This window comes from Pituophis catenifer, unplaced genomic scaffold (genome assembly GCF_029215685.1).
Source record: "Pituophis catenifer annectens isolate HBS135680 unplaced genomic scaffold, rPitCat1.0.hap2 SCAF_6, whole genome shotgun sequence".
Lineage (NCBI taxonomy): Eukaryota > Metazoa > Chordata > Lepidosauria > Squamata > Colubridae > Pituophis > Pituophis catenifer.
The window spans coordinates 31323109-31350773 of record NW_027256886.1 but is presented as its reverse complement, the minus strand read 5'-3'; positions in this window follow the sequence as shown (position 1 = coordinate 31350773).

Sequence of the window (27665 nt, the reverse complement as noted above, 5' to 3'; positions counted from 1 at the left end):
TGCAGGCTGGAGGGAGAAGCTGAGAGTCCAGGTCAAGGACTGCTGCTCCATCTGCAGGGAGAGAGTGACTATTGTTGGCCTTTTACATCCAGCCGCGGTGAGAGAACGGCTGTGGCCATCCGCCTGCACTGCAACCATCTGATCTGGTCGCCCCATCACTGTGAGAGAGTGAAGGGGCCCCAGCTTCATCCTGGCCAGCCTCTTTTGCCATCTCTTACCTCAATGACTATCTTTAAATTTCGCTGACATCCAAGGTTCCCCTTTTCCATCTCATCATACTTGTATGGCTTATACCTCGGCAGATCTGCTTGCGCTGTGAGATGCCCCCCTCTCGCGGCGATGGCCTTCCACTCTATCGAAGGCCTACCTTAAGGACGGGCTTTGGAGCCCCGAGAGGTGGCATGTTTTAAAGCGGGGATTGAGGGGTTTTTTAATTAGGGTTTTTAATAATCTTTTAAGGGGAACTGGGAGGGCGACCAAAGGGGATGGGGGGGGTAATCCACCTAGGTCAGGGCCCAGCCTGGCACAGGGTAACGGTCTGGAGGGCGCAGGACAAGGGATTGGGGATGTCATCAGCACGGTGGATGGGAGGGGCAGATATGGCGGGAGCAGAGGACCTTATCTTGTGCCGGGGGTGCGCACTCGCTACTTGAGAGCGATTGCACGCCCCGGTCCTCAAGGCTCCCCTTGGATACTAGGTGGCTCAGATACTCAGGACCTGGGCCTCCGGCTGATGCTGTGCAACGCCAGGTCCGTGGTAAATAAGGCCCCCCTCATTTACGATCTTATTCAAGAGGGGGGAGCAGACCTGGCGGGTATTACGGAGACCTGGTTGGGCCCGGAGGGAGGGGTCCCTCTGGTTGAGATGTGTCCACCAGGCTTCAGAGCATTCCATCAGCCGAGGGCCCAGGGGAGGGGCGGGGGGTGGCGGTTATTATTAACGAAGGTCTGGGTCCGAGGGAGACCACTGTGCCACAGATTGCCGGGTGTGAGTCCCTCTTTGTGAGATGGGGTCATGGGGTTCAGATGGGCTTGCTGCTTACGTACCTGGCTCCCTGCCGCGTGGCAACGGCCCTGCCTGAGCTACTCGACGTGATAGCCACGGTGGCAGTTGATACACCGAGGCTTATGGTCATGGGTGATTTCAATCTGCCATCCGTTGGTGAAACGTCAGAGATGGCTCGGGAGTTCATGGCTTCCATGACGGCCATGGACCTGACCCAGTTAGTTCATGGCCCCACTCACAGGGGGGGACACACGCTGGACCTGATTTTTGTCTCTGGCCAGTGGTTGAGTGGTCTTATTATAGGGGATATAGACATGAAACCCTTGTCATGGTCAGATCACTCACTCCTTCGTCTGGACCTTCGAACCGCTACACCCCGCCGCAGGGAGGCAGACCCAATTAGATGGATCCGCCCCAGGCGCCTGATGGATCCTGATAGGTTCCAGACGGAGCTTGGGCCAATTCCTGAAGATCTGGCACACGACTCGGCCGAGGACCTGGTAGCTGCCTGGGATCGGGCGGCTGGTGGGGCCTTGGATTGAGTCGTGCCTTTGCGGCCTCTGACCCGGTGTCAATCCCTCGCGGCTCCTTGGTTCACCGAGGAGCTGAGGGAGATGAAACGCCGGAAAAGACGCCTAGAGAGCGGTTGGAGGGCCAGTCTCGCTGAATCTGACCGAACACTGGTAAGGTCGCATATTAAGACCTACCTAGTGGCGATAAAGACGGCAAAGTTTAACTACTTTTCCGCCTCTATTGCGTCATCAGGGAATCGTCCGGCCGCCCTGTTCAGGGTAACCCGCTCCCTGCTCCATCCGGGAGCGCGGGAGGATCCCTTGGAAGGCAGGGCGGAGGATTTCGGACAATACCTGTATGACAAAATCGCTCAGATCCAGGGGGATTTGGACTCTGACTGGGTAGATCAGGGCAGGGTGACGAGGAATAGTCTTGAGAATGTTACCTGGGAGGAGTTTGATGCTGTGACTCCGGATGATGTGGACAGAATTTTGGGGAGACTTAGTGCGGCCACATGTTTACTGGACCCGTGTCCCTCCTGGTTGGTATTGGCCTCCCGGGAGGTTACACGAGGCTGGCTCCAGGGTGTTATCAACGCTTCGTTGAGTGAGGGTCACTTCCCCGCCGCCTTGAAAGAAGCGGTGGTGAGGCCTCTCCTCAAGAAGCCGTCCCTGGATCCGGCAATATTGGCCAACTATCGTCCTGTCTCCAACCTTCGCTTCCTGGCGAAGGTTGTTGAGAGTGTGGTCGCGCGACAGTTTCCACAATTCTTGGAGGAAACATCCTATCTAGATCCGTTCCAGTCGGGTTTCAGGCCTGGACACAGCACGGAAACGGCATTGGTCGCGTTGGTCGATGATCTCTGGAGGGCTCGGGACAGGGGTTCCTCCTCTGTTCTGGTCCTGTTAGTCCTCTCAGCGGCTTTTGATACCATCGACCATGGTATCATGCTGCACCGGTTGGAAGAGTTGGGGATGGGGGGCACCGTATTACGGTGGTTCTCCTCCTTTCTCTCCGACCGGTCGCAGTTCGTGTTGGCAGGGGGGCAGAGGTCGACCTCAAGGCCTCTTATATGTGGAGTGCCTCAGGGGTCGGTCCTCTCGCCCCTCCTGTTCAACATTTATGTGAAGCCGCTGGGCGAGATCATCCGTGGCTTTGGGGTGAGATACCACCAGTACGCTGATGACACCCAGCTGTACATCTCCACCCAGGCCACCCCAACGATGCCCTTGAAGTGATGTCCCAGTGCCTGGAGGCTGTGTGGATCTGGATGGGGAGGAACAGGCTCAGGCTCAACCCTTCCCAAGACTGAGTGGGTGTGGCTCCCGGCATCCCGATATAGTCAGTTGACTCCATCACTGACTATTGGGGGCGAGTCGTTGGCCCCCACAGAGAGGGCTCGCAATCTGGGAGTCCTCCTGGATAGGCAGCTGTCCTTGGAGGAACATCTGATGGCTGTAACCAGGGGAACCTTTTGTCAGGTTCGCCTGATCCGCCAGTTGCGGCCCTTTCTTGATCGGGATTCCCTGTGCACAGTCACTCATGCCCTCGTCACCTCTCGCCTTGACTACTGCAACGCTCTCTACATGGGGCTCCCCTTGAGGAGCACCCGGAGGCTCCAACTGGTCCAGAATGCAGCAGCGCGGGTAGTGACGGGAGCAGCCTGGCGCTCCCATGTAACACCGCTCCTGTGCGAGCTGCACTGGCTCCCGGTGGTCTTCCGGGTGCGCTTCAAGGTGTTGGTTATCACCTTTAAAGCGCTCCATGGCATAGGGCCTAGCTATCTTCGAGACCGACTGCTGCCACCGACGATCTCCCATCGACCCGTGCGCTCCCACAGAGAGGGCCTCCTCGGGGTGCCATCAGCCAAACAGTGCAGGCTGGTGACCCCCAGAGGGAGGGCCTTCTCTGTGGGGGCACCTACCCTCTGGAATCAATTGCCTCCAGAGATAAGGAGAATCCAAGACCTCGGTGCCTTCCGCCGTGCCCTTAAAACTTTCCTTTTCCAGCAAGCCGGGCTGGCCTAATTTTTTAAGTGTTTTTAAGTGTTTTGTTTATTGTTTTTAATTAATGGGGCCAAATTTATATATGTATATTTTAACTGTATTTTAATATTTGTATTTGATGTTTTTACTTGGCTGTTCACCGCCCTGAGTCCTCAGGGAGAAGGGCGGTATACAAATTCAAAATAAAATAAAAAATAAATAAAAATAAATGTGGTCGCGTTCAGCCTACCTAGAACCCTGTCCACATCCTCGGGAGTCACAAGGTCAAACTCCTCCCAGCTACCATTCTCAAGACCCACCTCCATCACCCCTCCTGAACCTACCCAGTTGGAGTCAAAACCCTCTCGATTCTGAGCGATTTTGTCATGCAGATATTGCACAAAGTTCTCAGCCCTACCCTGCATGTGTTTGAAATGTATATTTAGTATTTCAAAAGTCTTCATGTTTGAATGGTGTCACATCACACAGTTGTATACGTACACATATCTGAAACAACAACACTTTCTACAATTGCCTGGTTAATGTTGGTATCTTTTAAAAGAGTATTATGAAAGAGAATATAAAACTATATAGGTCTCTGCTCTAATAATTCATACAGGGTATCAATAATGAAAGTTCTTAATGGCTAACAAATTTTGAAGATCTAATAATATCATTCTTATCTATCCTAGGTTATGTCAAAATAACTCTAACAGGTTAAATTTGTGATTTAAAAAGACTGTTGGCTTTACACAGCACACTCAATATCTTTACATTCCTGTAGTCTTCTGTTCTTGCTGTTCTTTTTAAACTTTGTATTGGAAACAGGTACTTTGGGAGCCAGTATGGTGTAATGGTTAAGCAGCTGGACTTAAAACAGGCTCTGATCCCCTCCCTCTTAGTGATCTGGATAATCTAAAAGTCCCTTTTAGCCCTAAACAGCATTTAATTTTGTGAGTAGTTGGCTGAGAAATAAAACTCTTGCTGCATATGCATTGAAAAAAACAAACCTGAAGCCAAGCAGGATAAATGCTAGAAACAATAGCAACACTAGAAACAGGCACTATAGAGGTCAAGGCAGAAGGATCAACAAAGATTACTTTCTGTTGAATTATAATATTGGTCCATCAAGCCGGAATTATTAATATTGGCTGGCAATGCTTAAAGCATTCCAATATCTAACTGTGCATGCAATTGCTGCGATTCAAGGAAGATGATCTGACTGATTTATTCTTAATGATGAATGTTGTAGAAATGCTTATGATGAAAACACCCTGACTTCTTGTAAGTGGCCTCAATCCAACAACAACACTCTAAAGGCAACAACAGTACTTGACATAGATCTGCTGTTGTTTGAGAAGCAAGCTGCTCTTAGGAATGGAAAATTCTCTTTGTTCTCCCAATTATACACATTATGTTGCTCCTGCATTTCGTTAAAATGAGCTACTCTTTCTTGGCCCATATCTAACTATTAAAAGCTATTACCCTTCTAATAAAATACTATCTGCTTTGCCTAAGGAACTATTACACAGAAGTAGATTTCATCCTGCTATGCCAAAGGTCTCTGATAACGGCAATTGCCTTTAGCACTGGATATAAAGAGGCTTTTCAGAAATGGAATTATAACAAAAGTCTTTTGTATCTTTTGGTTATATCCTGATTGCCTTGCCCATCTTAAGCAGCTATCAACTTCTGGGCTACTCAAATGTTAGTATAGTAAAGATGCCAAACTCTCTCCATACCATCAGTTCATGATAGTGTCTATGAAAAAAAAAACTTTTCAACAAATTGTTTTTTTGGCAAACTCATTTAAAAACCAAAATGACAGATGTGAGAGCTGTGGAGCTTTAATTTGTGTTTACTCTATGTGTTTGGAGACAAAAATTCTCTAGAAATGATTTATACAACGATAGCGCAAATCAAACTACATCCAAGCCAAGTCTCAGTATGAAATACTGAACATTTCTTTCAGTCTAAAGGCATCCACATCCTAATTCTCTTTTTTATGATCTCAATTAAGCTATTTTGACAAGACTGTCCCAAGAGTAAGATTCTTTTGTGATCATGTGGATGAAATCATTCTAACTATCTATTAATTCATATGCATACAGAGTATTAAAAATAATTTGAAAAAGCAAGTAAACAAATAATATGCATAATGATTATGAGGGTTAGAAAAGAAGGCAATGAAATAAACCTATGCCTGTTATCTATATGTACATATATAAATATAAATAGATATAAATATATAAATTCATTTGCACAGATATAAATATAAAGCTGCCTAGAGTAACTGCATAGTGAGATAGGCAACAAATAAATTCAACAAATAAGATAAGATAACCTTTATTGTCACAATAACAATTAAATATCGAAGCTCAGTGAAGACATACATGAAACTACAGTAAATCAAGAAACTATATTATAAAAATATATTTCATTAAAATAGCAATTGTGGCTGCTGATGTAGTCAGGAGTGGATCTGTCGGCATGTAGACTCAAGAACTTTAATATGGTTGTATGGCTATATATTTTGTTTCTGAAAAGGTAAGTGGGCCATATAGAGAATAATATTTCACAGATTATATATCAAAACTCAGAAGTTTGGCAATATAGGCTAGGGTCCTAATTTAATGACCTACAGGTATGTACATATACATGTACAAACAGAGATGTATCTCTAGGCAAGACATCAAATTGTTGTATTACAGTAGTTGTCTTCTATCATTCTGCAAATGTTGTATAGTCTCTTGTCTGGATAAGATCATTTTTGCACAACTAAAATGTTTCCCAATTTGGTAAAATTCCTTCAAGGTACTTTTCAATAGAAAAAGCAAATCAGTTTTTATAGAAACAGTAAAATAACTATAATCATTTGTATGACATCTCCAACAAAGCACTCTGGAAATGAACTTTAAAGTAATTTGTCCATCCCGCAGATTTATAGCCTAAATAGAAAATAGATATAGGATGGAAGTAGTGAAGGACAATTTCAACCACCTGAGTTTGTCACTGATTGAGTAGTTTCAAGAATTTAGGAACAAATCAAAAGAAAATTAATACAGTTTTGGGGGGAGATAGTGTTTTTGTATGGTCAATATACTCAGTAAAAGGTGTTCAGCCTTACTACTAGTAATATATTTCTAGGACTCTTTGTCTCAGAATTTTCCAAAGCAAAATCTGGGTTTAAAAAAGACTGTGAACTATTACTCATGTTTTCAGCACATTTACAGTTTTTTCTGTAACTTGAATTCTTTTCCTTAGGTCTGAGCTGTGTTAGATTAGGGACAAGATGTCAATGAAACAATATTTGAAATCAGTACTAACTACTTGGCCTGTGTGAATTAGATCTGGTACAATTCAAATTGACAATATGATTTAGATTGTTGAGTCAAAATAATTCTAATCATTGATTTGAGTTGGAAAACCTGTCCAATTTGATTTAATAGTCCAAATAGATTTGAATGAATTTATATATTAAAAACACATGCTCATGTATCTAAACTGGCTGTATCAAATCTCATTCGTGGTGTCCAATTCAGTATGATAATTCAGACTACATCATTGTTTTTATTCAAAAACTCAATCCGATTTAGAGATCCAATATAATTGCCTTTGAATTATTTTTCTAAATTAAATATTTAGACACTTATTGCCTATTCTTGCCTTGTTCAGCAGAGAAATTAACATGATTTGATCCATGTACGTTGGACTTCATAGTTTTAAAGGCAGCAGTGGCCCAGAAAATATACTGTACAGGAAGGGTTGGTGCACACTCAGTTCAGGCTAAGATCTGGTAAGATCTACTGAGAGGTGCAGAACTTAGTTCAGACTTTATATTGCAAGGAGGAGGAAGAGCAAGAGTTTATAAAGAGTTTATAAGCCAAAAGATATAAAAGATAATTCTGACAAAGTTCAATTGTCATTTCATAAAATGTTGGAATATGTTCAGAGAAAAAAGCTGGATGAAAAGGAATATGGAAACCAAATTCTATTAGGGTCGTTAAAAGCAAAGCAAAGCAAAAAAAAAAAAACCCTACTCCAACAGATGTTTAGACTATAAAAGAAAATAAGATTCACGACAGACATATCAGCATTGATATCTAAAAGAACCACACAGAAGTTGGAACTCTTTGTTCTTTGTTGCTACAAAAAGGCAGAAATAGAATTTAATATGTGGATACTGCAAGAGATGAAATTTCAACTAAATTTAAGAAATGTCCTAAAATTACAAAGTGTTCAGTAGTGAAACAGACTGCCATGTAATGTAGTAGACGCTCCTTGCTGGAGAAAATAAACAAATTCTGAGTGGCCATCTGTCAGGTATGTTGTAATTGCCTTCTGCTTTACAGATTCTGAATTGAGCAGGAAATTTGGGTAGATATCTCCCAAGGCCTCTTTTTACTTCATGATTCTATTATTATCAATGTGTTTTCACCTTGATTATTGTGAGAAATTAGAAATTAGCTAGAACATAATTTAATTTTCTCCTAACTTAATATGATTCTAACGCCAAATATCATTTTCTACATTATATAGGAAATCTTCCCAGCTGAAGAAATTAAGATTTACAAAGTTTCTAAAGACTTTTGGTTGAAATCAGGAGCAAGGCCCATGTTTTAAAAACAGCCAAATATTTCTAACCCTGATTTTTATAGTGAATTTTGATTTTTTTTTCCCCACTGGAAATTTTTTGCATCACTAAAGAGAAACCAAAGCAACACTTTCATCTAACAGCTAAAAGGTCAACCAAAACAAGCAATATTGGTGGCAGCAATGCAAGAGGGGAATAGAATTCTGCTAAATCAAAGCACTAGAACAGAAATTTCTAAAGCTTGTCTTTGGTCATATCAGAAGAAAATGGACATGTCATGTATGCTTATGAAGTTAAAACTGGCAAATGTGAGCTGATTTTACAGATTAGAAGCCAAGATTTGAAGACTTTTTATAACTTATGAATTCAAAAGGATTTTGTTGTAGATAAATGTGCAGAGAATTGCACTGCACTCTTAAACATGCTGAATATCCTCTTCTCTAGTCAATTTTTGATAGTTTGACAAGCTAAAGGATAATGTAGAAGTAGCAATTTACATATAGTTATTTTATTGTGAAGATTGAAAGGCTTGTCATTCACGCTGTCTATACTTAACTTTAAGATGGAGGCATTGTTTAAACTTGGAATATCAAATCTGATTTTAAAACCTTCTTAGATGATTATTATTGTTGCCTTAGCATAGAGTGACTCATGAGAACTTATAGCTTTCTTGTTATAAACTGTAAAAAACTCAATTTAAAATATAAATTGGTTAATCAGATAATTCAGTAGTGTTTTCTATTTCATTTTATCTGAAAATTAAAAATTTCTAATATTATAATTCTGTAAATCACTTTGACTTTAATATATCTTACTCCTAAGTAAACATTTACATTTTCTCTATAAGTCCATTTTAATTCTTTTTGTTTCTCTTAATTCAAGTCAGATATTTAAAAACAGTGTTTTTATCTAACCTAAACCTTATGCTAACTAATTTTTTCAATACACCTTTCAGAATATTGATATGATTTTATTACTCTTTTTGGAAAACAGCATATGTGAGTGTGTGTTGATACACACAGAGAGAGAGAAATATAAGCATACTTGATTCTTTCCCATTGATTAATGGTTACACATCTTTTGTTTTTCAATCACCATTCTTGTTATTTAATTTTGTTATTTAATGTCCAAAAAATTTGATTTATAGTCAAGAAGCTAAAGAGTTCTCATTTGAAAATGAAATGCTCTGATTTAAAAAATCAGCCATAAATCAGGTAATCATCAAGTGGGCTTGGAGAGTTCTTATACTCTTGATTAGCATATATTGCCCCAAGGTCATTAAGCAACCAAAATAGTACTAACTTAATTATGAGATAGAGCAACATCTGGCAAATTCAACACCCAGCTGAAGATCTATTGTCCCACAGAGTCAAAAGATGAATGCATCATGAGTGTATGTTAGGGTGCGCAATCATAAAGGCCGCATTAGCGAGCACTGATCACTATGGCAGTCTTCATCCAATGAAATTATTGCCTTTCCAAAACTCAGGGGCAGAAGGCAAAAAAGTGCTGATGCCAATGAGACACCCTGCAGGCAATGGCTGACACCTAGGCCGTGGGCTGTTGTGTGTTGTGATTTATGTCAGTGGTTTGATGGATGACTTTTAGATAATTCCCATTCTATAATATCTTTGAGAAATTCCCCTCTTCCTCAAACATCTTTTTTGTTCATCTCTAGGCTGCAGATGGCATCAACCCACACACTCTATTGTGTGTAGCCCAAAGGGAACATCACCATTCTTTCAGATGGTTGAGATTTTAGAATCCAATTAAAGCTTGAAAATCTGACTTTGGGCACTTTAACCTCTGCCATTTGGTTCCTTCTACTATTACTATTCAATAATGCCATAAAAAGTCCATGAACAAGAAAAACAGAGGAAAGAGAAATGAAAAAGGAATAACACTGCATTCTGTTGAGATTATTAGTGAACATGGTATGTGTACAATTCAAGCCTCCATTTCAAACATAAGCATACTTCTTGGAAGTTTCAGTCATGAAACTAATCACCAGTGTCAGACATTTCTCTGTATTTTAATTGATTTAAACTTGCTTTTATACTTTTATCTGAATGCCAATTTATTTCTGGTAGTGTTCTGCAAAAGCTAGATGTAGAAAGTAATCTCTAAACTTCAAGATTCATCTTGCCATTGTCATAATTTTGATTATACAAAAGTTAAGTATAGTTATTAAATGAAAGGCTCAACTTGAGCATTCTATTCACTTACAGGCATCTTTTATCCTAATAAGTTATTAACTTTCTTTTAAAAAGTCCTTGTTATAGAACTCTATTTTTCTTTTTCCACATGATAGAAACATTACTGGTTTTTTCTGTAATACAAATTCAGCAGACGGACTCCTTTCTTCCATTATCATCTTTTGCATTTTTGCTGATATCCTTGTGGTAATTGTACTTAGAAAGTGCTATGATCATTTTCTGGAATATTATTTCCAATCTAGAGAAACTGGCAAAATCTTTTGCATCATTCAACATTTCAGAATGCCTGCAGGATTGCCTTCAAGGAGTTCACCCAAATTATTGTCACTGCTTCTATTAGCTCTCTGAAAACCTAAAAACAACCCCTTTCCGGTGTCATATGTGACTTGTTTGTTTTATTTATTTTTGGTTGGTTTGGGATATAAAATTGAAAGATTGCCTGTCCTTTCCAATTTCACTCAGTGAATATTCTGGGAAAACATTATTCTTCCCAAACATTTTTATCATAATTCAATACATTAAGAATCTTAATAGCTTAGCAAAGAGGAAATCTGCAGTCCTCCATATTGATGCAGTTCATTGGTAAAGTTAAACTATTATTTGGAACAGATATTTAAAATTAGATGAGCAGAAAAATCTTTTTTTCTATCCAATTTGATTCCATTTCATAAAACATATTTGCTACAAAAATTATTTCAACAAAGAAAGAAGTTTCTAGTAAATTCTCATGAGAACAGTGTGGTTTTCTTGAAATATTTATGAGGTGAGAATCAATGTTTACTATATAATAATCATCTCTCCATTAGTCTGTAGTCTCCCTGGCTTTCCATATTCCTATTAAATCACAAGGGAAAAATTCCGCAGTTGGGCTTTTTCAGTAGTGATATTAGGGCTAATACTAGTAGAGGATTGTACTCTTGGGAAATTGTTGGATAATTTCACTGCTCTGTAAGGAAAAAAAATGGAAAAAAATCACTCATCTGATTTCACTGCCTACACCTTAGGGTGCAAAATATGGAATGCTATTTATGTCCAACTCTGACCATGTATATCCGGCTTTAGGTCTGGATATGGATATTATGAGGGAATGGGTATAAGTATAGAAAAGTCTAATTAGCCAACTTAAATGTAGAATCATTCGAAATATTTTCTTTTCTATATAAAATATGCCTTTCTTAAATAAATGCACCTGAAAATGTATGTATTTATTTTCCATAAAGACAAAAAGTAGCAAATAAAGACAAAAAAGTAGCAAAACTGAAAATCTATCAGTTTGAGTAGGATTGTTCTATCAGCTTTCTGAGGCTTCACAATTACTGCTATTGCTGTTTTTTAAACATATCAGCTTAATTTTATATATACTATATATGCAGTGTTGAGTCTATAAGAAGTGTCTGATCTCATAATTATACAGGCTTGAGCTTGCAGTTCAAAGTTCATAGTCAGAAATCAGACTTTTAAATTATTATTTTTTATTTATTTATTTTCAGGTTAACTTACTCTCTTCCTGTCTGCCAGTGAGGAGTACACATAGCCACCGATTTGATGTTACTAAGATATTAGGAAAATGCTAACCATTCTGAAAAATGTATGGCAAGTGAACGTGTCTATTTTTTAAAATCAACCTCCATTAGTACTGTAGCTATTTTTAATGTAGCTGTTGCTTTAATACTGCTGAAAAAAAGCCCTTCAGCATATATATAACTTTATGAGATAGTCTGGAAAAAACTAAGCTGTTTTGCATATCTAAGAGAAAAAGAGCACATTGTCAATAGTACATATGCTGTGATTTATAATTTATAAAGGTATGTTTGTAGAAGATTTTTGTTGTTGTTTTTAATGGTTTTAGGTCCACAGCAATGAGAAATGGTTGAATTTTCATCCTGAATTTCATATAAAAATATTATATTCATATTTCCTAAATTTATAGGAAATGTATAATGACCTTCAAGGCCCATATGTGTACTTTTCAGAATTTTTGATATAATTCAAATTTAAAAAGCTACCCCCTGCCCCAAAAATATGCATAAAATGGATAGACAAGGGGAAAATGTTTGCAAAAATGTTTACAAAAATGCAAATATTCAAAGAATATTCTAACACGCATACATCCATAGATACTTTTTGTCTTTTTTTTCCTTAGTCAGAGGCAAATAAACTTCAGTAACATGGAAAAATGAACAAAACCAGAATTGGCAGACATACTTATCTCTACCACAAACAGGAATCTACCCTTTGTTTCACCTCCACCTTACCTTGCCTTAACTCTTTCTCTACCTGAGCTATCATAATAGAGAACAAAAACAATTAAGAGCTTTGTGGTTAGTCTTCAGGGTGCCACAATATTCTTTTGTTATTACTGCAGACTAACAGACTAACATGTTAATTCTCTGACTCATAGATTGGGATAGATTTATGTAACATTTTTCCATCCAGAAAAATGCAGTTCAGAACTGCATTTAGTATCTTGTAAGTCTTAAATTATGCTTCTTTCTCATTTCCATTCCTGCTCATTTATCTGTTTCCTTTGTTTGTTTAATTTCCTGTGTAGAATTATTTTGAATGTAAGCTTTCTATAGCCCAGAGACCAGCTCTGTCTGTTCGGTGTTGATTGTAAAGCCTGTACATTTCTTCCCAAACCACAGAATAATTCTTATCGGGATATTTTATGTAAGTAGGTCAAAAGAAAACAAAGGCTGTTCTTAGCTTTATATACAGATAACTTTTCCAGAGGAACTTTATATGTAAACATTTATGTTCACAAATAGGATTGGTTGGTTGGCTAGTTTGTGTGTCTTATAATGGAAGCAAAATATATGTCCTGTTGAAAAGCCTTATTCTACTTTATTTTATTTTGATTTCATCTTTATGGAACTAGGAGTTTGAGGTAAATTAACTATGACAATGAACATGTTACCAGCATATAACAATCTCTTGTCATATTTCCTTTCCTTTCTGCTGTCTCCTGAAATGTATGTGGAGGCAACTAAAATCAACCTTGCTAACTGTGTGACCAGAATTTTGATATGTGAGCCAGAATCAGAAGACAGCAATGGCAAACCTTTTCCAAACTGCTACTAAGAAATAGATACGCATATGTGCATGAAATCACTGGTGTCAAACTCAACTAAAAAAAGACCTTTCCTCAGTAATGATAAAATATATGTTTGCTTTATCTGTAACATAATACTTCTGAATGATATTGTTGTTGTTGTTTATTATCACCATCCACTCCAAAAGATATAGATCAGTGGTGAAATTCTGCTGGCTCTATCCGGATCGCACGATCCGGTAGTGCTACCGGTGGGAGGATCCACCCATCCGCCTGGACGTCATCATGTCCTGTTTTTGATCTTCTGCGCATGCATGGAGGAGGCACATGTGAGCGTAGCAAGCGCACACACACGCTCACATTTGTGAACTGGTAACGAAGGTAAGTGAATACCACCCCTAATATGGATTGATGGAAATATGGATGGATGAATACTAGTGTTGGGCATGCTTTGAGAAAAATCTTTGGAACACATGGTATTGATAATTGTTGATTAAAAATGTCTCCATGCAATATAAAAAAGTAGTGGTGAATATTGTTTTGTGTATTATTGTATAAAAGGAATTGCTGTGGATCTTACTTTGCTAGTTGTCAATTATATGGGGGAATGCTTCATCTCCATTTCAAGACCATTGAGCCAGTGCAGTCTAAAGATATTTCTACAGTGACGTGGCCAGTGATTTGTTATCTGTGTACCAAAATGATACTTATTTATCTACTTGCATTTGCATGCTTTTGAACTGCTAGGTTGGCAGGAGCTGGGGCAAGGATGGGAGCTCACCCCATCTCATGGAGTCTTGAACCTTAGCTACCGGCTTTCCAGCCAACAAGTTCAGCATCTTAACCATTGAACCACTGTGCCACCCAATATTATTGTATGCATGTGTGTATATATGTACTGTATGTAGTTTGTATGTTTTGTTTGTTTGTCAAATTTATATGGCTACCCATCTCATATAATGTGAATCTGGATTCTGTACAATAAAGTCTATTAAAACTTACTATCAAACCAACTGGAAACTATTAAACAGTAAACATAGATAAAAAACAAGACCACAAGCAAGAGAACACCACAGTAATACCGCCAACACAGAGGCTACCTATTATCAGGCTTTTTATCTCCAGTTGTTGAAAAAGCTTATTTTTAAGGGCTTTCCAAAGGACACGGTGGCTCAGTCCTAAGACACTGAGCTTGTCAATCGAAAGGTCAGCAGTTCAGCAGTTTGAATCCCTAGTGCCGCATAACAGGGTAAGCTTCCATTACTTGTCCCAGCTTCTGCCAACCTAGCAGTTCGAAAGCACATTAAAAATGCAAGTAGAAAAATAGGGACCACCTTTGGTGGAAGGTAACAGCGTTCTGTGCACCTTTGGCATTTAGTCATGGCCACATGACCACGGAGACGTCTTCGGACAGTACTGCCTTTTCGGCTTTGAAATAGAGATGAGCACTGCCTCCTACACAGAAATGGACAATTTGCCACAGCCAACTCACCAAGGCCAACTTACATGGCCACTTCACTGCTCACCATGGCCAACTTGCCACAGGATAACTTACTGAGGGACAATTTAACAATTGTATTTAATTATTTAAATATTTAAAATTATTTAAAATAAATAAAATATTTTTTTCATGCACATTTCGTCTCTCCTTTTGCATCCTTTTATTAATAATTCTATTCCACCATTTCTTTGATATTAGTGTAACTCTTATCCTGTAGTGAATTGGTGTGTGGCGAGTTGACCAAGGTGAGGTGGTTGTGGTGAAGTGACTGTATAAGTTGGCCATGGCTACAGTGAATTGTCATAGACCCCTCACCCTGTACAGTCCATGAAGAACCCTTGTCCAGCTGCTGCAACTCTGCCAGAACCTCAATATAATCCAAAGTGTCCTGATGAGGAAAATAGCGTAATCTACACAGTACATGAAATAAATAATAGCTACTTGATACCTGGTAACAGTGTTCCATGTGCCTTTGGCATTTAGTCATGTCAGCCACATGACCACGGAGAAGTCTTCAGATAGCGCTACCTCTTCGGCTTTAAAATGGAGATGAGCACTGTCCCCTAGAATCAGGAACGACTAGCACATATGTGCAAGGGGAACCTTTACCTTTACCTGGTACAAGCCTATTATTTCATGGGTCCTGCAATACTCTTTTGTCCCTGTGATAAGGAACATTTCTACCTTCTCATTTTGATGAATACTGGCATAAGCCTCCTGCAAATGGTAAAAAATACTTCAATTTAAAATCTTTGATATTCATCCAATGCTAATAGGATCAAATCTCCCTTATGTTCCCAAAGCACACGGGGATTCAAGTGTAGTTTCCTGTTATAAGGATATAGGGATCTTTGATAAGCATTGATTGTATAGGAATATTCATGTTTAGAGTTATCCATAAAAGGTGCCAAACTTAAAATGCAATGCAGTTTGCTATAGGACAATGTTTATAAACCTTGGGAACTTTAAAATACATGGACTTCAGCTTCCAGAATTCTGGGAGTTGAAGTCCAGACATCTTAAAGCTGCCAATTTTGAGAAAAAAATGGCTAAAGGGGAATTAAAGGCTTTACTTTTTTTTACCTCAAAGAATGATAAAAAATGGTAAATCATTTAAAGTAGAAAATATTTTTAAAATAGGACTACAAAGACAATACTCACAAGAATATCTCCCTTGCCTTCTCTTTTACTGCAGCAGTTACTAAAAATGGTTCTAAGTGCAGGATGGAATTCAGCTAAGCGTCCTTTGTTACTGAGCAGCAAGTGTTGTATAAGCCTATTCAACTTTTCATTCTTGCATATATTAAACCTTTTGAAGTTATACTCTGCAGTAATGTAGAGGTCTTATCAGATTTACAAGCATATTTGGCTAAGTATGTGTTGGAGAGTATAATTTATTTGAAACCTCCATTACAACTACATTCTTCTCGCTATGATTATCCAGTAAAAATACAGTCATATTTTAGTTGTTAGGAAAAAAAGCCACAACAGAAAGCATGTGAAAGCTAAATGATTGCCTCTGAAATAATATTTCTTACCAGCAGCATGATTAGTTTATTTATTTTATAAACCATTGTGCTGGTTTTCAATCCTAACATGTAGTTTATGTAACAATTAAATAAAACACTATGCAATCAGGGAAATAGATTCATTTAGTAACTTAGTCCATCAACTGTTTAGACCAGTAGCCACAATACTTGTGTTTCGATTGAGAAGTTTTCAAAACTAAAAACATGACATATGTCAATGATCTTTCTTTTCTTTCTTTTTCTCTTCTTAGTATGAGAGCACCACACTTTGTTTGCAGCATTTTACAACTATACAGTATGTGCATATTCAAGATGCTGTTTATAATAAGGCCCTACTTGACATGGGCCCAGTTCTTTGAGGAGTTGCATGTCTGCTGGGGTTTCTGCACAGCCAATAAGAGCAGACAGTTGGCTGAGCTCTGGGTCCCCTCAATCAGTGTCAATTTCAGGGCTGAGGAAGTGGTTTAACATTGAGCAGGGAGTAAGATAAAGAATATCTGATGTCTCCTTAATTATTTAATGTATTCATGGATAAAAACATAAGGACTGTTTATGGTAATGTAGAAACATGATGGTTGGCTATTGTGAATAGAGAGAATTCCATGGTTTTGACTGGGAACCTAAATTATTACAATGAAAGTTACTTGATAAGGTCAAACTCTTTCAGGTATAAATGCACTGCTCAGCACTATATGATCTTCTGACATCAAGGGGCACTATGGTATAGATAAAAAACTATGGATCTTTTATTTACCCAGTTTACTTATCATTTTGCCTGCTAATTAGCTAAGAGACAGCTAATCTGAGGTAGCTTCTTTCTGTCTTTCTTCCTAGGCAGCCTTGCACAAAACACAAGTTTTTGGAATCTCTAAGGTAGTTAGGTTGTTTCTGCTGGGTTGTTTATTTCTTATTCTTGCATGATTGTGGTTAGGGTTAGTGTTCACTATTCACCACAGCGTAACATGACATGTCATCAAATAATGAAGTCCTACTTTCACAAACAATCATGGTAACTTACATGACATCAATCCATGGTTTGTGACATACATTTTATCTCTTTCATTCAGTTAATCTGCACGTTCATTTTCCTACATGCATTCATAGATACCGTTCTACAAGCTCAGACCATATTCAATCAGATCTCTAATATCATTCGCTATACTTTTAGTTACAGGAAATCAAGATGTCTATTTAAAAAAACCAATTCATGTGTTTTACCTTTTAGTAGTACAATTCAAATCACTTCCACAGACCTTAATCATCACCAGATGGGCTGGTATATATTTACTTCTGCTGCACATCATGGTTTTGAGCTATCAAGGCTTTCATATAATGCCTTTCTATAAGATAGCAAAGTTATAGACTAAACTACCCGGTTAGTTTTATCTGTGCCACATGCTAATAGTAAGAACATAATTGGTCAGTATTGGCAATTTTAGCAACTAGTTTTACCAAAGCATGGTCACAATATTTTACACAAATAGGATCTCTGCTGGAGATATTTGCAATATATTCCTACCTCCACCAATTAGGAGGAATATGCAAAGAACTGACACATGTGATCTATAGAGTTTGATGATGATCTGGGGGAATGTGAAGTGGGAAATAGCCATTTTTTGTAGTCTGATCTGTATGGAAAAAAGAATATATATATATATATATATGTGTGTGTGTGTGTGTGTGTGTGTGTGTGTGTGTGTATATGTATATGTATATGTATATGTATATGTATATGTATATGTATATGTATATGTATATGTATACACACACACACACACACATACATACACCCCTTCCTTCCTTCACCTCTGTCTAGCGATATAAGACACAGAGGATAAGTTATTAAAGCCTTATTTTGAATTCTTCTGTGAGTAAGAGTTGTCTGAAAATAGCAGCATTTAAAGCACATGTATTTTATTCTGCATCCCTGCTGAAGTGATTAAAATGTTCAACATGCAGTCAACAGCCCCTTATTCCCTGGCAGCTGTCTTAGCCACTGAATACAAGTATAACAGACCAAGAAAGCTTTCTTGCTTCACCTCTTATGTAGTGCCAAAAAAGCAAGCCCTCCATTTTGTACAAGCATTTGTTATCTTATTTTTCAGCTTTTATTCCTTCTGCACCCAGCTCAGATGAAATTCTTGATGCCTTGTGCATATCCCTGCTCTTTATTATCTTCATCTCATGGCTTTTTTTTTTCATGATGATTAGAAAATTTAGCTTTATTAAATCTTTAGGGAAAATACGAGTTCCCAGACTTTCAAATCTGGGTGTAGCATCAAAATTGCTCAAAGATTTTGAATAGGAAGCAGCATGGCTTCAATACATTGGTATCGGACCAACAGTGAAAATCAGTCAGTTTCTGCTACTTTTCTTTAACATAGAAGAGAGCAATTACTCCTTGTGGTTTACATTTTTCTTACTCAGCCAACCCTAAATTAAATCTACTCATCCTGCTTATTTCCATTGTTGTATTTAAAAACACAGACGTATACAGTAGAATTCATCACTAATTGATCATATTGCAAATTAAAATGTTCAGAATAATTGTTTGAGAGCTATCTTCTATAAACTTCTGAAGAAGTCTTATATAATAGTTTAGGATTCCTTATTAGGATACAGAGCATTACTTCAACCAGAATCAGCTCTTTATTTATGCAATAGTGAGTATAGTCTGAATTCCCCAAATCGTACCTAGGACAGCTTCTTTATTCAACACAGAATAATCCATTGCTATTTTCATGTAAGAATTTGCATGTGTCCTGATTTTTTTTCATCCACTATCCTTTTTCTACATTTATCCACTTGATGCCAAAACAGAGCTGATAGTAGAGCCATGAAAGCAACAGTATTCCCATGTGACACCAATACTCTGTAAACAGCCCCGGCTCCTGGTGAGTTTTCAGGTAGAAATCAAACTGCTGCTAATCACCATGAGTTCTGGTATCCAATAAGGCCAGGTTGTCTGAGGAACAATCTATTTACCATGGTTTCTGCATGTCTGGCTAGATTGAGCAGACTCAGTATGCTTCAGGTCCTGTCAAACAATATTGATTAAGATTATCAATATTCAATAATCACTCCTGGGAATTAGTGTTTGGTGTTTCTGTTATAGTATCCACCTTTTACAATAACAATCCCCTTAAATAACCATGTACTACTAATGCTTGTAGTATTAAGTTTATGATTATTTACTGTGTTTCCCCGAAAATAAGACCCTGTCTTATATTTTTTTGAACCCTGAAATAAGTGCTTGGCCTTATTGCCATGCCCACAAAAAATTATCAGAGGATGTCTTATTTTGGGGAAAACAGGGTAACTATACATTAAATTGGAATAGAGATCAAGATTGAGATAGATATGCATATGTATATAAATATATCTGAAAAAACATCCAGGTTTTTAGTTGTGACCTATTTTTAATTTTCAATTAAGTAGCAGTATTACTATGATGACAGGGAGGTAGGATTACAGGATTTTAATTCCCAAAAATCTCCAGCCAGCAATTCAATCCTGTAAAATTGAAGTATATATACCAGTATGTGGTACAAATCCATATATTTTAATTTGTAACCTATTAATGATTTCCAGTTTTAATTATTAGATATCAAATTTAATTTTAAGATATGAAACTGTTCTAGATGACAAAGCACTTGCCTACAACTTAGTTAACAATTTTTCCAATACGGGAATTAAATAACTTTTCTGATAAAAAGCATAAATATTCTTACAGCAGTTAGCATGTAGAAGCTAATTCAGTATACTTTGAGAAAATATGTCAATCAAATCTTCATTTCAGTCATAGACCAGCAAGAGAATATTGCAGGCTGAAATGGGAATTGAACTTTTAAAATTAATCTCATTCTGATATGAATCTCTTTCCAGAACTGTTGTCCTTTACAACTTTGCTATCAGACATAAAAGAATGATCCAAACTGCTTATTACATTTTTAACTATTTTTAGAAAATGAATCAGTCAAATGTATAGTCACTTCCACATTTGGCTAGGAAACCAAATGTGTACAGGCATCATTTGTACAAGGGTTTAGGCAAAACAGGATGAATTTGTCCTTAAATGAAGCAAGGCTGGGTGTACCAGAGGACTGTGATAAAGTTCAATCCAACTTTCCCTAACTAAGAACTGAATATGCAGATATGTGTTTATTAGTGGATTATGAGGGTTAAAGATTAAGGGGAAACCACTTAAAAGAGAAAGCTATTTAAGGAACCACTGTAATTTCAGTACGGTTTGGGTCAGAAATAAATTCTAGCTTCTATGAGCAGAACAGCCATTCTCCTATTCAAAGCTTTAACAAAAACATTTTAGAACGCATTCAGAATCAAAGTAATATATGTGACTTTGTATAATGAAAATCGAATATGCTGAAATTAAATATGCAAATCCCCATCTCTTTCGTAATTACAACTCTGATTTTAAATGGATGCTCTTGGATGATATTAAGACCCATATTTTAACCTGAAATGTTTTGGGTAGTATTTGGTTGAAGTCTTATTGATTTTGGCTTTGGTTTTGCATTTTTATTATGCTCATTGTATTCTTGTATTTTTATTTTTTTTCTAGTATATGTCTTTGTTTTTATTTTAGGACTATTGAATTTATTTTTTAAGTATCTTATACATGATTTACCCATATTGATTTTCATTGTCATGAAATGATCAACTACAAATTTTTCAACAAGCTGAAATGTTTCTTCCAGAAAGCTTTTCTTTATAGAAAAGCAAAGCAAAGCAACAGTGTGAAAAAGCAGAACTATTCTCATTCATGTTGTGGTGAACTAATTTGTAAAACTGTGATCTAGCTATAGACTTAAATAGCTACATCTAATAATATATCACTAGCTTCATAACAGAAGACTTAAAAGTAGCAATAATAAAAGACATTTGTATGTATCATAGTTAAATAATTATATGAGAAAGTAATATGTGACTGATATTTGTATTTACAACAGCTTTCCAATGAAAGACTCTACAATGGAAGAGATTTGTATGCCACTAATGTAACTGTTTCAAAAGAATCCAGTTATAATATAGCTTGTATAGGATTAACTATGTAATACCACTTTGTCATTAAAGTAATGGCCAAAGGTGTCTTCTTCAGGTTAGCACATCTTTAACTACACCTATTTAATGGTTATTAATGGTTAATGGTTCATAGTTTTCTAAAAAGGTTAGAGGAGATGCCCAAAATTGTCTCATACTTAATGGCCATACAATAATAGCTACTTTTTTAGTAGAGAAAGAATGCATAAACTTGGCAAAGAGCCCAGCTAGCATGGAACAGAAATACTCTTCTTTAAATTATTTTGTGGCAAATCTTACATGGGTGTATATTATTTTAGTTTCTCACTATAGGTTGAAATTTGGTCCATGTTGCCTCTTTTATTAACTAGCCTAGAATAAAATATTATTATTTAAGATGATTGTAGGAATTATGAATGCTCTAGGACAGGCATGTCAAACTCAATTTCATTGAAGGCCTCATCAGGGTTGTGTTTGAACTCGGGGGACCAGGATGGGCATGGTCAGGGTGGGTGTGGCCAGCTCAACGTCACTCATGTTGAGGGTGCCTTTGGTGGCCCAAGCACTCATCAGAGAAATTTGACTCCCGAATTCTGTTTTCCGCTGTGACAGCCTCATGCAACCCTCTGCCAGTGAAAATGGAGCTGAGGAAGGCTGCCTGTGGCCTTGTGAGTTCTATTTTTGGCTGTGACGGCCTCCTGCAACTCTCTGCCAATGAAAACAGAGCTCGGGAAGGCTGCCTGTGGCCCTTGTGAGCTCCATTTTTTGCTGCGATGGCCTCATGCAACCCTCTGGCAGCAAAAAATGGAGCTTGAGAGGGCCACACACTTTCGCTGGCAGAGGCACTATGGGCCAGTCCTTTGCTGTTTCCAGGGCAGCCCTGCAGGCCAGATCTATGTACCCCATGGGCCGGATCTGGCCCCCAAATCCCCAGGCCTTGAGTTTGACACCCCTGATCTAGAAGTAATACATGATAACTTCATTGAAATCAAGAAAACAGTCTAACAGTTCTCATGACAAGATTACTAATATGATCTGAGTATCTCATTTTTTGTTTCTCAAATCTATACCATTTTTAAACAGCAGAAAGTTGGAAGCAGGTTTGACAACTTTTTAATGTGTATGATCATTTGAACTCTCAAAATTTTTGCATTGGGGAGGGAAATGATATATAGAAATTTGTGGACTTATTTATGAATTAGAAAAAGCTTTTGGATGAAAGAAATGCATTAATGTTAACAAGCTTTATTTGTTATATTGGCACAGAATAGCATTGGACCATATGGAAATGATTTTTGACTGTAGAATAAACCTTTCCATCTTTTAACAAAAGTCTATCTTCTTTTTTCAGACTTGAAAAATATTCAAATTGTTTTGAGAAAAAATTATTGAGGGACTGAAGAAGCTTCTTGGATGAGAAGTGAATATCTTCAAGGAAAAAGTCCAGTTGTGTTTTGAAAAAGCACCTTTGGGATAACTATGACCTGGATGACTGAGACATTGAAGAACAATAAGATATTTTTATATAAATTGCAGATATATAAGGTAGTAAATTAGGTTGAACGAATAGTTAATCCCTTTCTATATATATAATTTTAAAGAGTAGAAAAGGCACATCACATAACTAATGTTTAGTCATCATGATCTGGTATCCTGAGAAGCAAGGTACACAGCTAAAATAGAGAGGAAACTTAATATGTTTAATTCTATGCACATATGAGTCCAACATTTCCATTAAACATGCACAATTGGCAACTATGTATGGACAATTCAGCACAAACCAGGGGAAAAATGATTGTATGTAGTATCCTACAAACTCTTTATTTAGGCATGAATAAGGATTCAACCATCAGAATGTAGTGGTGCTGGAAATCTACAATGATTACCAATTGCATAAAAATGCTACCTAGCATTCTGAAGTTAAAATGATTTAATTTTTTTTTTTTAAATGTAGCACATATTTTTCTTCAGATTGCAGTAAACATGGGTTACAATATTATAAAGGTCTCTATTGATGGATCTATACTTTTTCCAAGCACATTCTAAAAGGCATACTTTTGTGGAAGATATTTGTAGCAACAGAGAACTTGGGAGATTTGTGCCAAGGGGACCCTCTACTGGTAATTTGATCATTACCCAAGGAAACAAAGTTCCAGTAGTTAAGCATAAATTGACTTCAATTTGTTTGACAGTTGTTACGTTCTTTTTTTTTTTTCAGAAGTCAGACAGATAGGATAAAAAAACAATATGAATTTATACAAAGATATATGAAATAGTAAATCCAGTCTTTAGTTATACTCCCTCATGCTTCAGGAAGATAGAGAATAAGTGAGCTCTTTTCTATAAATATCTATATATTTTTCCTGACAGGCTACATATTTTTTTTATAAACAAAGCATTCCATCATGCATTCCCTCATAGTTCATGGCCAATCCAATTCATCTGGGTAAATTGCTTATAATTCTCAGAATGCATTACCATTTGATTACATTGGTTGAAGCATAAAACTATTGCACTCTAAAATAGAAACTTGGAGAACACCAAGTTGATTAGCTATGATAGTACATTATCAAGGATTTTTCTGTATCATAGGTGCACATTAAGATGCTATATAATCAAGTTGATATATAATGTAATTGTAGCATCTTATAAAACTTTATTTATAAAACACAATATTGATTTTCCCCACAAACATTTATTACATCTGACACCAAAATGACATAAAAGATCAACAAGTCAATTTCTAAAAGTATACTGTAGCTTAAAATAGAAAAGCATGTTATTTTGCTTTAACACTTCTAGAAAGTTGCCCATTTTTACTTTGCAAAGACCATTTCATACATTCTAAAGCATACTATCTTTTTCTTTGCTCCTCCTCCTCCTCCTCCTCCTCCTCCTCCTCCTCCTCCTCCTCACCATGATTCTTCCTCCTGTCAAAGAGTTAATTATATCCTAAATGGGAAATTGGATTTAATGTGGACAGGTTTAGTTATTTCATTAGTTTTAATAATCAAGGAAGTAAGGGAACTATAGTACTTCTTTACCACTTACACCTATATTTTGTGTAACTGAGTAAGATGGAATATCTTCAGTGGTTATACACATATACAAAGTTTTAGTCATATTATCATTAAATTTTTATATTTGGAAAATGTAATAGTTTCATCTTACATTTCTTAGATATAATCTCATATCATAGATATTCTAACAAATTGTTTAATTGATTTTTTTTCTTTACTATGCCAAATATCTGATCTATGCTATGTGGCCACTACATGCAACAAAAATATAAAACACTAAATTTCCCAGATTGGTCATCCGTATCCTTGCATATGACATTTATTGGCCCTGACTGCAGTAACAGTCTGAACAGAGTAGAGGGAGGGAGGGAGGGAGGGAGGGAGGGAGGGAGGGAGGGAGGAAGGAAGGAAGGAAGGAAGGAAGGAAGGAAGGAAGGAAGGAAGGAAGGAAGGAGAATTGTTCAATAAAGGTGATGTCAGAAATTATTTGTTTCTGTGGAAAGCGTTTTACTTCTTATATTATATAATATAACCATTTGAGTAGAATAATGACCATGAGTTAATCAGTTAGTTGTCTAATAGTTGAATCAGTATTCCTATATAATAATACAAAAATTCAAGTGATAAGAAATCCACTTTGATTAGTTTACAGCTTTCATGCCTGAGTGCCTTATAAAAATATTTTACTTAAAAGAAAAGACAACATGCAGAGAGCTAAAAAAAAAAAAAAAAAAAAAAAAAAACCACCAAACCTGCCATTTCAATTTAAAAATAGGGAAAGACGATGTATGTATTTACAAAGAATAAGCTGTATCAGTACAACATTCTACATGGGCTGAAATTTAGTTCCCATAATTCCAAGATGGCATATTAGATTTAAATCTAATAAATCTGGAAAGGATCATAATGGAAACATGATATAACTGCATCTGCTGTAACAAAGCTCCTAAATGAGTTTTGCTGGCTGGGGAATTCTGGGAGTTGAAGTCCACACATCTTAATATTGCCAAGTTTTGGCAATACAAATAGTCTTGGATAACAAGTAGCAAAGAATACTCTGGAAACAATTTTAATTTAATTATTTGAGACCACCACACTATTGTTAGAAGTAGTAGTACTGTTGTTTTAGTCTTTCTACATACAATGAAGTTGACAAAGAGGTTCATTTTAAAATTACATGTGAAGTATTTTTGTAGTGTAGAAGTAGTTTAAGTAACATGTAAGAAAATTTCCTTAAATAAAGTTTATCTCAGCTCAGCAGGTTTTCATTTTTTAAGTGAATATGTGTTAGATTGCAGCCTAAAATTCATATTTTTATTCCACGTTCATGCTAATGTTTGTATTTTTTCTCTATTTAAAAAAATTAAGTAACTCGTGCAGAATTGCAGTGCTGAACTCCATACACAATTTCCCACCCATCTCTGTAATGGGCATTAATCTGTTTCTTTAAAAAAAGAATAATGTTGAAGTGAAAGGTATCTACAGTAAAATTTACATATATAATAAAAACTTAACAGGGTAGAAAAATTGAACAAATATGATCTCTCTACTGGACCCTAATATATTTGTTCTATGATTCTTGTTACAAGAGGGCTTTCTTAAATTACTAGTGGTTTTTAATTCTTTGTGACAAGTCTATTTAATTTATCTCAGTTAAATAAGAAAATTGAAAAAGTTAAAGGGAAACATTCTAGTTTCATATTATATTTGTTTAAAACTCTGTCCTTGATACCTTCATCAGTATTTATCAGAAAGTAAGCATTTTAAGGCCCTTCCTTTTCAAGGGCCTTTCAATTAAATATAACCTTTTTTCCCACATCAAACCATGGAACTGAAAGATTTTAATGTATAGTTAAAGGAAATCTGTGATTCAAAATTCTGAAGTGAAGAATTGTTGGTTTTACATGTGCTGCTAAATTACAACTCCAAGCATTCCTACTCAGTCATGCCTGTAGTGAAGAGTTGTAATCCAACATCTTGAAAGCTTAATGCTGTGCACCTGAAGCTCTCACATACTGTTTTCTCCAAGCATTTTTTTAAAAAAAATTCTTTGGCAATAATTACATAGCCTAAAATGAAAAGAGCCCAATTTTAAAAAATTATACAGTCCTATAGCAAATAATTAATAAATATGGTTAAGCATACATTTGATCTGAATTCAGGTTTGTGAAAAATTTTATAGTATCAGATTAAGGACCCAGCACTCTGTACCAGTGGTGGGTTTCAAAAAAATTTTACTACCGGTTCTGTGGGCATGGCTTGGTGGGCGTGGCAGGGGAAGGATACTGTAAAATCTCCAGTCCTACCCCACTCCAGGGGAAGGATACTGCAAAATCCCCATTTCCTCCAATCAGCTGGGACTTGGAGGCAGATAATAGATGTGGGCGGGGCCAGTCAGAATTTTTACTACCGGTTCTCCAAACTACTCAAAATTTCCACTACCGGTTCTCCAGAACTGGTCAGAACCTGCTGAAACCCACCTCTGCTCTGTGCCCTGGCAGCCAACCAAATCTATTTGGAAAATTCAGAAACCGCAGCACCCACAGAAAGCAAAGACATAAGATGGCAAGCATTGCAGCAGAATCCAAGCTCTACCCGATGGTAGATATGCAAATGTTCCAGATGTATTCATAGGGCTTAAATCTCACTGAAGCAGCAACTGCCTCTTTTGAAATTCCCTTCTTTCCCCAAGAACTTCATGGTAATTCAAAATCATTAATAGGTAGGGAATAACTGCCTTTCATTCTTGTTCGCCAGTAGCCAGAATTACAGCAGACACACTGTGTTTGCAGATTTTCCTTTCACTGACATCTTCACCTCTGATGAAAATGATAGAAAAATCAAGTATTCATTAAGGACAAAGAAAAATAACAGGATTAGCAAGATGTAAGAATTGTTCAAATGAATTATTATTATTATTATTATTATTATTATTATTATTATTATTTATTGGTTAATCTTTAGTGAGATTCACAGCCTTTGAGGCTGGTTAATAGCTCAGCAGCTCGAGTCCTAACCAAGGACCTAGGAACTGTTAAAGTATCGTCGGAGGATGTAAGCTGTTCCGAGTAAGGTGGTTTTTTGTAGAGTCAAAATGTTCAAGTCCGGCAAATTTAGAATTTCTAAATAGCGGGGTAGCCCTTTGGGTATTGCTCCTAGGGCTCCAATTACAATCGGAACAACACACGATTTCTTTTTCCACAGTCGCT